The sequence below is a fragment of the Onychostruthus taczanowskii genome, unplaced genomic scaffold (genome assembly GCF_017590055.1).
Source record: "Onychostruthus taczanowskii isolate IOZ18803 unplaced genomic scaffold, ASM1759005v1 scaffold6, whole genome shotgun sequence".
Lineage (NCBI taxonomy): Eukaryota > Metazoa > Chordata > Aves > Passeriformes > Passeridae > Onychostruthus > Onychostruthus taczanowskii.
In genome coordinates this window covers 8,370,801-8,381,269 of record NW_024503679.1, presented here as the reverse complement: position 1 = coordinate 8,381,269, position 10,469 = coordinate 8,370,801, and positions in this window count along the sequence as shown.

Genomic DNA, 10,469 nt, shown 5'->3' with positions numbered 1-10,469 from the left:
ATGAAAACTGGCAGCAGTGTAAGAAAATCCCGAATACTGCACACCAAGCAATGGGCTGAAAATCCAGAGAATCAAAATAATGAGTGGATTTTCTGTTATTCACCCGGTTTTCTGGTTTTGTGTACCTGTTTCCCTGTCTGACACCAGACTGCCCCTGTTCCATTTCACCCTGAAATTCTGTTGAGATTCTCGTGAGTGTATTTGTAAAACACATTGAAGCAAAGCTTTCAGTAGCTCTTTATCCTTTTTAACTGCCCCACTGCTGATGTGAACACACCTCAGTCCCTTTAGTAAGTAATATCAACAAGGAAAGTTTGGAATTAATCCAGTTGTTAAGAATAGTTTACTTATGTTTAATAGTTTCTGCCTAATAATATAATGCAGTTTATCATTCCATGCTCTTATCCCATCCCCCGTCCCTTCCTCCCTCTTAATTAAAAATCAAGTGAAATGTAGAGGCAGTTCAAAATCCCAGGGAGTACATATGTGCCACCTTGTGGTGAGGGGGACATAAGTAAACAGGGTGTTTCACTGGACCGATCCAAAATTAACAAAAAGGTGCACCAGGCAAACTTGTAGTACTCAGCCTTTCCTATACACAGAGAGAATGAGTAATTTCCTTCCTTAACATCGACAGCCTCCTTGTCAGCACTCACATGGATCAGTCCAATTTGTCACTTGCTTTGCATTCTTTTTTAACCATTTTCACACGTAGTCCAAAGTTGATAGATTTTTATTGATGCTATCTCTATTTCAGCATACAAGGGCTGTTTTCTGTGTTCTGTAGCTCATTTTCCTACTTTGGCAAGAGGCTCAGTATATGCACCTTTCTGATATGAAAGATGTGCTGCTGAGGGCTTTCAAAGGCTGCATACCTGCAGCTGATACACAAAGAAGTGGCTGTCATTAGTTAACTCCTGTAAACTGTGATCACAGCTGTCTCCAGTTTGACTTCTGGCTTGCCAACCTATGCCACCATTCTGACAAGGAGTGGGGACTGAAGTGACTTATCCCAGTTGTGGCTTTTGCAGTACGTTTGCTGGATTTATATCGGCATGTTCTCTGACCCATTCCACAGTCTGAATTCAGAATGATAGCAATGAAAAAAATTTGTGGTATTCAAAAGGCTTATCTCTTGTGTATTATAAAGAAAGCAATCAAGGATAAAAGGTAATCTGTCTTTTACTCAGCAAAATAGGATGCAAGTAGAAATGTTTTTGTAAATATTCTGGGTCTTTTATGTTCGATAACAACCTGCACTTTCAGATCCGTACTGGTTTTAATTTTTCTTTTTTCTTGCTAACTTATTGTTTCTGACAGTTAGTACCAGGAGAAAAAAATACATACCTGAGGTTTTGGTTCCAGAAAGCTGGAACTATTCGTGGCCCAGGCAGAGGCATGTATTTCTCTTGGCTCTGAAAAAATAAATCACTTGCTGTAAGTGAGTTTTCTTAAGTGGCACCTCACTACAGATCTCTGGAAACTTTTGTAGTTAAGAGTAAATGAAAAGTGGCTTAGATAAGGCACTAGCTCTAATTTTGGCTGGTGAAAATGCAGTTACTCTTTAATTATATTGCGGCTAACATTCATATCCTTGTATTTTGTAATTATAGAATAATATCTTTCCACCGTGCTTTAGCTGCAGTTTTCTTAATTAGACATTTTTATGTCTTGCTAGACAACAAGTCCAATTCTGTTTCTTTTAATGAAGGGATGCTGTCTCACTGGGCATGTGTACATCAGGCTTCTCTGCATGTGTTGCTAAGCCTCTGAATGGCCCAACATGCTTCTGATAAATCAAGCACAACTAATATATCTCTCAAATTAAATTGGTTTAGGTTTAGAGAAGATTTATCTTAATTGACATTTGGTTCTCTATCTGTTTAACAAAGTGCATTCCCAGTCTTTGCATTACAATCCCAAGCAAATCTTTAATAATATATTAGAATTTTCCACCTGAAATGCTTGTGACTTTCTGTTTCTTTGGTGATGTGTTCAGGTTTCAGGACCACAGGAAACATGGAGTGTACAATATGCACATGCTGTAAGCCATCCTTTCATACTTAATGCATGCATTGGTGCTTCCTTCTTCCTGTTGATTAGTTTTCCACAGCATTGTTACAGTGCACATACTGAAAAGGAAACTCAAAATTAATTACAAGCACTTTGCTTCTGTTTCCAAAGATTGTGCATTGGTCTCCAGTTAAAATAGAACTCAATAAAGATTATTCCCTTTTTCCTTACATAGGAAAACATGACCACAAGCACCCATGCTTTCTTCATCTCCAGGCTGGCCTGTTGCAAATTTACTGCCCAACTGTGGCATTGGGTCATGAATGTGACTTTTAAAAAAACTCCATTTTGTCCAGTTTGCCTTAGGGCAACACATCACTGCTAAGAAACTTATCATTTTCTTCCTCCTTATTTCCTGATCCATTTCAAATTTGCTTTAGAACATCTTCCAGAATTTCCAGTTTAAGACAGTAGGAAGATAAAAATCTCTGTATCTGACTTTAAACCCGAGATCTTGGGTTTTAATGCCCTGCAGCAATAGCTAAACTGGGATTGGAAGGTCCCAGGGAAAAAATACCGCAGATGTGAAGGTGCTAAATATTCTTGTGGTTAAATCCTTGTCCACAGTTTCCAGATCTCAGAAATCAGCATCAGATCAAGGCTGACTGTTACTATGTGCAGAAGATACAAGAAAAGTGTTACAGCTTGAGCAAATCTTTGGTCATCCTTGCGGTATCTGAGAAACACAGCAACATGTGTGGAAAATATACTCATATAATGAGGCAGTAAAAACAAGAGAGACAGGGAATATTGCACTTCAGTTTGGATTTATCTTTTGAGGTTGTAAGGCTGAGATTAAATACTGTTACTATGAATCCTTTGTCTCCCTGACTATAAGAATGTATTTTTGGTTTTGGTAACTGGTATGGGTTATTAAAATCATATTGAAAAGACAACAGCAATTTTTTCCTAGCAATTTTCAAAACAGATCTCTTCAACATCATTCCTTTTTTTGTTTCCTCCTATTCATCCAGATCATATTGAGCTGATTTAAAGTTACAGGAAGAAATGAATAGGATGCAGCAGATACTTGGAAAAAAAACCCATTCAAACTATCAAATAGTTTGACTACTGCATAACTAATTCCTTTTCTTTTAATTAGTTACAGCAAATGCGTTTTCTATAGTTTATTTTAGTGAAAACAAAGGCTGGGAATACCTTAGCTCAGTCAGTAGTGAACTTAAAGATAAATCCATCCAGGCTTTTTCCACTTGGACAATGGAGTATCGTGATACTGACTTTTGGAGGGGATAGAATAAAAACAGAATGCAACGACAGCCAGATGAGTCCTTCCTTTCTGAATGGAATGGTTATGTTAGAGCTTCTTGTTATTCATAGCTTAATAACCCTCAACCTCAGGAGATTCTACTTGTGATGACAAGTGATGACTTGTGATCAGGACACTCAGGCTATGTTTATCATACCTCAGATCTTGATGCAGAATTGTAACAGTACATTTTTGGTGGAGATATAAAAAATAGAGAACTGGTATGAGAAAATACTGAGGAGATCCATATTACCAGGTATGATGTTCAGAGGTCTCTCTTCTCTTTCTCAAGTGATCCATACATTTGTAGTCAAAGTTGGTTTTTTTTACCAAAATACTTAACCATGCAGTGATTTCTTCTGTCTGACTTGAAGTATATTATTTTTTCAAAATAAATAACTTGTAACATCTTTTTATATACACAGATGATTGGATAAGAACCAGTTTTAAGACCTGGATTTGTGGAATCTGTTTGCTTACAGTCACCTCCTACAGCTGTCTCCAATTAAATAGGTGTGATACATCCAATATCTACTGCCTCTGTAGATACTGCAGGTGTCAAAATGCTCCTGTGATTGAGTTCTAAAAACCTGGGCTCACATATATGCACACCATATGCTGAAACATTCCTGATGCTGTAAAGTAAAATACTGAAAAGGCACAAAGTCCAGCTATCCATCTCATCCATTCGTCAGGGAGGAAATCATGAAGAGAACAATAATGTTGTTCAATAACAACAAAAACAATAACAAAAACTTAGTCTGTATCGTGGTACGTACTCACACACTCAACCAAACCAGTGTTTATTAAAGTAAGCCTTAGCATTTCTATATAATTCAGTGAGTCCAGGTTTTCACCCGAAGTTTAATGTAAATTCCTTCTTTATGGTTCTCTATTATTTACGAGTGTTGAGATTTAACTTGACATTTTTTCAGTGGCAGGTTAGTACAATCAATACAACAAATACAAAATAACAAAAGGTAGGGCTGTGTATGGCAGAAATACTACTGGATTACTACTGTGTATTTATTATTTTATTTTGGGAAACAGCTGGAGTAAGACCTTTCCTAACTTCCAGCTAATTATATGGGCTATTGTTACATGTGTTCTAAAAGCAAAATAACCTACAGGGAAACTGCCCTATTCCCCTGTAAAGATGTGGTCCTTGTAGAGTTCAAAACTCACCAGTTGACTCAGAGTAAGAGCAATTCCTTGTAACGATTACTCTATTTATTACCCATCTGTCAGAGACAGGGACACCACTTTGTCCCAGAAATGTAAAGTTTTCCAGCTGTTTGCCATTTGAGTGGTAGATAAGCATTTGCTAAACTGAGAGAATCTAATAAAAGGGTGTCGTTCCTAGAGAATCTGTGTTAGTAATTGGCTTACAGAGTGAACTCCACCACATTCCCTCACTTTTTCCATTCCCTCACTTACTGATAATGAACTCCATGATATCCTACTAATTCCTATGTAAATTCAGGCCAGAATAGTCATTTCATAATCTGGTAAGGGTGTGAAAGAAGGATGTGAAGTGCTAGGATCTGAGTGCAGTTCAGCATATCAAGTGCAGGGTTAGAACAAGCATGTCAGCATCATTCCTGAAGCATCTGGTGTGGGCATGGATTGCTGAGCCAGTTTTTCTAATTATAAAAGGAAGAAAAGAAAGTGTCAAAATACCTTTGCATTCAAAGGGCAAATTGAGGCTATGTCAAAACTGCATTTTCTTTCAGATCTCCCTCAAGAGAGTTAGGCAAGAAGGGACACTATTGATTTCAAACTGGCTGTAATTTAAAGATGCCTAGACTGAGGGTTACCAGATAGTGCTGTTTATTTATTTGCAATATGAACCATCCTGCTCCTCTGTACGTATAGTTCTGTAGATTGCAGGAGTGATCCTTTCTTTCTGGGAATAGCTGTGCTTGCAAGAGTGAAATGCCTGCCAGTGCAGCTGTTGCTCTGTTAGATGATTATTTACCTGGCTTGTGGCATCAGAAAGGATTGAATTTTGTCAGCGACTGATGAGGGTCAGGCGTTGAAGCAGATTGTTATCAGACTTGATGTTGTTCTGATCTGCCTCCCTACTCCTGCCTTACTTTGCTTGTCATAACTATCACATTACTAAAATAATTTCTACCCTTTTAGCAGTAATGCCCTTTTTCATGCCTTTAACCAAGACTTTCCATTGCAACTAAAGTATTCTCCACAAACCTAAATATTCCAGTCTGTGAAGCTGGAATGCGGAGCATTTGGGAGGTGATAGAAAGAGCAGGGTAAAGAATTTGTGTATTCCTTCCTCACCTATAAAAGAGGAGCGAAAATGTGATTCTCTGGTAGGAATTTGTCTAGTGTAGTGGTAAATTCCCTTTATCAGCCTTTTATGATTTGAGTTGAGTGCAGCATCTGTGTAGTTTGTGTACCTCTTGCATCTTTGTTATCTCTGCCGTGCTTGACGGTAGGTGATTGCAACAGAGGCCTTTTCTGGAGTAGAAAACTTTTATTGACATGACTTTGTGAAAACTTTTCTCACACTGACTGTGTGTATTGGCTCCAGTGCTGAAGTCACTGTGCTAAACTCCACCATGCTGAGGTACAAAGTGTGGTAGTCCCTTGACACTGCAATCAACTGAACAAGTTTTTGTGGGTTTTTTAATCTAGTTGACTGAAAGCCCCAAAATAAGAAGATGAAAATATTAAAGGGAAGTTACTGAAAAGCTGTTTAAAAAAAACTTTTGACATGAAGTTTTTTGCTAGTCAAACACCACATTTCAATAAAATTCCTCTCTGAAGATCACGCCTTTGTTTTTTTTGTTTGTTTCATAGTATTGTTAGACATGAACAATAAGTTGGCAGTGCCTGGTATGAATTCTTGGTCTCTAAAAAGTCTCTGATGAATGGTTTATCAAATTGAACATGTGTTCTATAATCTTAAATTACAGATTCATTTTTTTTTTCCTCAATTAAGTATGCTGTGCCCTTCCTCATTATTCCTAATGGTGACTAACACTTTTTATGTCTTTTATTGATGAGAAACCTGTGGAGGAAAAGACAGCTCTCTCAAACTGTCCTGAAAGTTGGGGGCTTGTTACAATTCTGTCTCTTCTGTGAGGATTGTGAGGTTTTAACAATAATCCCCAATACCAACATGATTTTGATAGCCGTTACTTCAAAAGAAAAAAAAAGGTATATGAGTCTCACATTATACAGATGTGGAAAAAAATGTGCTAGTGCAAAGAAGGATCAGCTGTGTACACACACGAGTTGAAGTAAGGCTTCATGAAAAATGTTAATTCTGGTGTTTCCAAAATTTTGTTTCTGTCTTTATGATCTTAATTTTCTTCTGATATTGGAGTAATTGATAGTTGTAATTGCTGATTTACACAGTTGGCACCAACATCTCAAATGTAGCAGGAGATATTTCAGAAAAGGGAACTTTGTTCCAATACCAGTCTTTCAGCATTCACCAGTGCTGCTTCTCAGGAAGGTTATTGTCTGAGTACACAAACTGTGTAAACTTCTGCATGAAGGCAGTGATGGGTTTCCTGAAGTATCCCAAAGGGCTGTTAATGTATGAGCCAGTGCTGGCATGTGGAAGAGAACGGAGAACCAGCCATGGCAAGAGCAAAATTAGGAGCATTAAAAATTTTTAAATTTTTTTAATTAAGAGAAGAAATAATGGACAATAATTGGTGAGCTCTCAGGAAGAGGGAGAGAGGTACAAGACAGAACAGAGGAAAGTAAAGAGGTCCTAATGTATGCAGTATGTCAGAAGAAAGGGGAGCCTTGGAAGTCACTTTAAGAAGATAGAGAAAGAGATCAAGGAATTTCTCATACAAATGCTCTCTTCTGTCTGTTGCTTTTTCAAAATATATCTAAGAGAAATAACATAATTTGGCAAATCAAACATGTATTAGGCTGTAGTGCATGAAATCTTTCATTTCAAAGTTAGTATTTTGCCTGTGGTAACCTGCAGTGAAGGACTTCTGGGGTGGAATGATTGCTGTACTGCATGGTGATGAAGCTTTGTTTACCCAAAATATAAGATGCTGATAGCTGAAAGAGATAATTTATTTCTAAATTATCCCTTCTACCTTTATATGGTGTGCTATTTCAAGTTTTGCAGGCTTGATTGTGTGGCTTGTGCTTTTCCCATTGTGACACTCAGCTGCAGCAAAATGACCTGGCACTACTGGGACAGTGCTCACTAGAGTTAGTGCTGAACAGGGCTAACCCAGTCTCTCTTCTAGGTCTTTTGAAAATAGGGTAGATGTGTGAGAGAGAATTTTTAAAAACCTATTTTTGAAATTATTATTTTATCTACCCAATGAAGAAATCCCTTCTTCTCCATGCTTGCAGAAGGAAACTGCCACCCTCTTCACTGGTCTTTGGTTCCTGACCTAGATGTAAACGTTCAAGGGGAAAAAATACGGCTTCATTGGGCCACACTATCTGCAGTATAATCTGTGGTGTTGAGGAGTGGTCCTTTATTTTCCTTTGTGGTTTGTGATCCCTGTTCCTTTGTGACTAGAAATTTTGTTCTTTTCTATTCCGTGTAAAGAAACAGATGGTCTACTCTGCAAAACAGTGCCATTAAGTCATACTTAATCTTCAAGATTGCAGATACTGGCCTGCATTTAGCAGAAAAAGAGCTCACATCAGGATTGGCACAAAGATTTCCATTTAGTGCCTCCCTGGAGTTGAAGATTGATATATAGGTTCCAAAAAATTTATCTTTCTTACAGTCCAGTAAACCAAAGTGGTATTCCTGTAAAATGCCGAAGTCTAAATGTAAATTAGTCTTTTTCCTGTGAGCTTTATTTCTTGTGGATTTATGAGCAAAATTGAAAATAGAGATTTTTCTTTGTTTTAGTGTTGGCCGGTACACCCAGTTTTAAGATAATGGTGCATTGGAGTATAATGAAAATAGGTGTCTAAAGAACTAGATTGCTTCATGTTTCTTAGGGATTTTTTTTTGTGAAAGAGGAGATTTCTGGGTTTGAGTGTTTTTCAGTTCCTACCCCACCCTTCTAAAAGACACATACACTCTCCCTCTTCAGTTTCGAGAAACACCCCCAGGGCATCCTTTTTATTTGAATTGATTTTCTGGTTGTTTATCTTTTTCAATCTGGTCATGAAAAGCACATCTGGTTCCTATTTTAATCAGTATTCCAGTGGGAGCAACATCATATTATAGAAGGCTAACAATGCTAAAATAATAATCCGTAATGATGCAACTTCTGGTAATTTAAAACTGTTTTATCCACTGTTTGTAGAAGTGTGTTAATGATGTTGGCCAACTGATCTCTTTGTAGATTAAACTCACCCTAGGTTCTTATGACAGAGAATATCTGACATCCACGTAGGCGAACCCTTCAAAATGTCAGCAATTCCTGAAGTGTCTGAGCATTTCAGTACTTATAGAAAGTGCAAAACTGACAGTTGTGAAAACTGAAGCAATCACTGGACAAAGAGGTTGGATAAAACAGCACCAGTGCTGGTTTAGATGTCTCTACTTTTGCCTTTTATTTGACATAGTTCTGGCTCTAGAGGTGACAGAGTTGGAGGTCTTGCTCTTGTTTTCCTTCACTTTGTTAGTTGATTCAATACTCAGCATATACGGTAAGACCGCCAGAAAGTGACAGTGGTTATTTTATTACAAAGCTGTGTGCTAGCAGATAAACTGAGATGGGTTGCCAAACTGCCTTCAAGTGGTAGGACTTGTTTTCTGTATTTCCTGTCTTGGTATTAAGCCAGCAACAAAGAGGAGAGACTTCTACTGTTTCTCTAACTAATGCATATTTAGCAATTATGTAAAAGTGAAACTTTGAATGTAAGCAATTTCCACAGGAATAGTCCAGCATAGCAGCTACCCCCAATACCTTTGCTGACAAGGTGCTTGTTGAAGTGTGGACCTCTCAGTCACGTTCATAATGGCATTGCCACTTTAAAGTGTATCATTCTGAAGCCATCTCCAGACTAGAATTTCACAAGATAGCAGAATAAACAGAGGATTCTTTCCCAACAAATAGGAGTATGTTCTCCTATTTGTTGGGAAAGAATCCTCTGTTATCAGATCTATGTAAAAATTTCATTCAGCCTTCCAAATATTTATTGGAACTGTCTCATTGATATACACCTGCTTCTACCTTGGCTGTTCAGCAAAGTTTCTCAATGAAGAAGGTGGGAGCATGTCTTAAATTGGTATGAACAAGTAAGGGGTGGCATTCTTGACAGGATGATGGAGTTATACATTAATTGTTTTAGAGACTAAATTTACACGTGATAGTTGATGTTCGTGATCATCTTTCTCCTCTCACCTGGTGTTAGGAAGAACTAAAGCCCAAAATGAAAAGAAACTTTAAAATTTTGCAAAATCAGTTTTTAGATAGGAATGGTTATGTTTTAGAGAGCAATAACTGCAGTCACTGTAAGTGGAATCCTCCTAAAGGTCTGTGTTCTTGGTAAGAGAGTATGGAGAAGGTGTGCAAGTGAAATTCAGCAGCAGGTTTCTCTAGTTCTCTAAGAAACTCTGCTCTTAATTTATCAACTTAATTTCCTATCTTAAGACAACTGGTTAGTATCTTATCATTTCCATGGTTTTATTCTGTGGAATAAAAGAAGCCATTTTCCTCACAGTTGTAAGAGAGTAAATTATATAAAACATCCGAGCAAAGCAATGTAATTTTCAGAGGAGCTAAGCTTTTGAAACTCTCTCTGAACTTCTGTGAATGATCTGTGCTCAAGGTCAGAATATCAGGTCAGGGATATCCAATGACTGCACACTAAAGCAGGGGAGCTGCAATATCTCTCATCACTGAAGTTTTTGGTTTGCATTTTTAAATAAACCAGGAACAAGTGCAGGGTATATATAGTATCACAACCTTATGCCGGCAGAGGGAATCTCTTTGCATAATTTTATTCCAGCATCGTGAAATATGGAGATGGTTATACTGGTGAAATGTTGTATTTTCAGCTACCCATTTACAAGAGAGAATCTCCAGAAGACTATCAGCCATATTCCTTGCTCTCATCTGAATTTGTGCTACATTCCTGATTGCTTTTGTGAACTGGATTTAATGATTTATTTTACTTTTTTCCTGTTTTGATGCTATGTAATTCCAGAATTTAA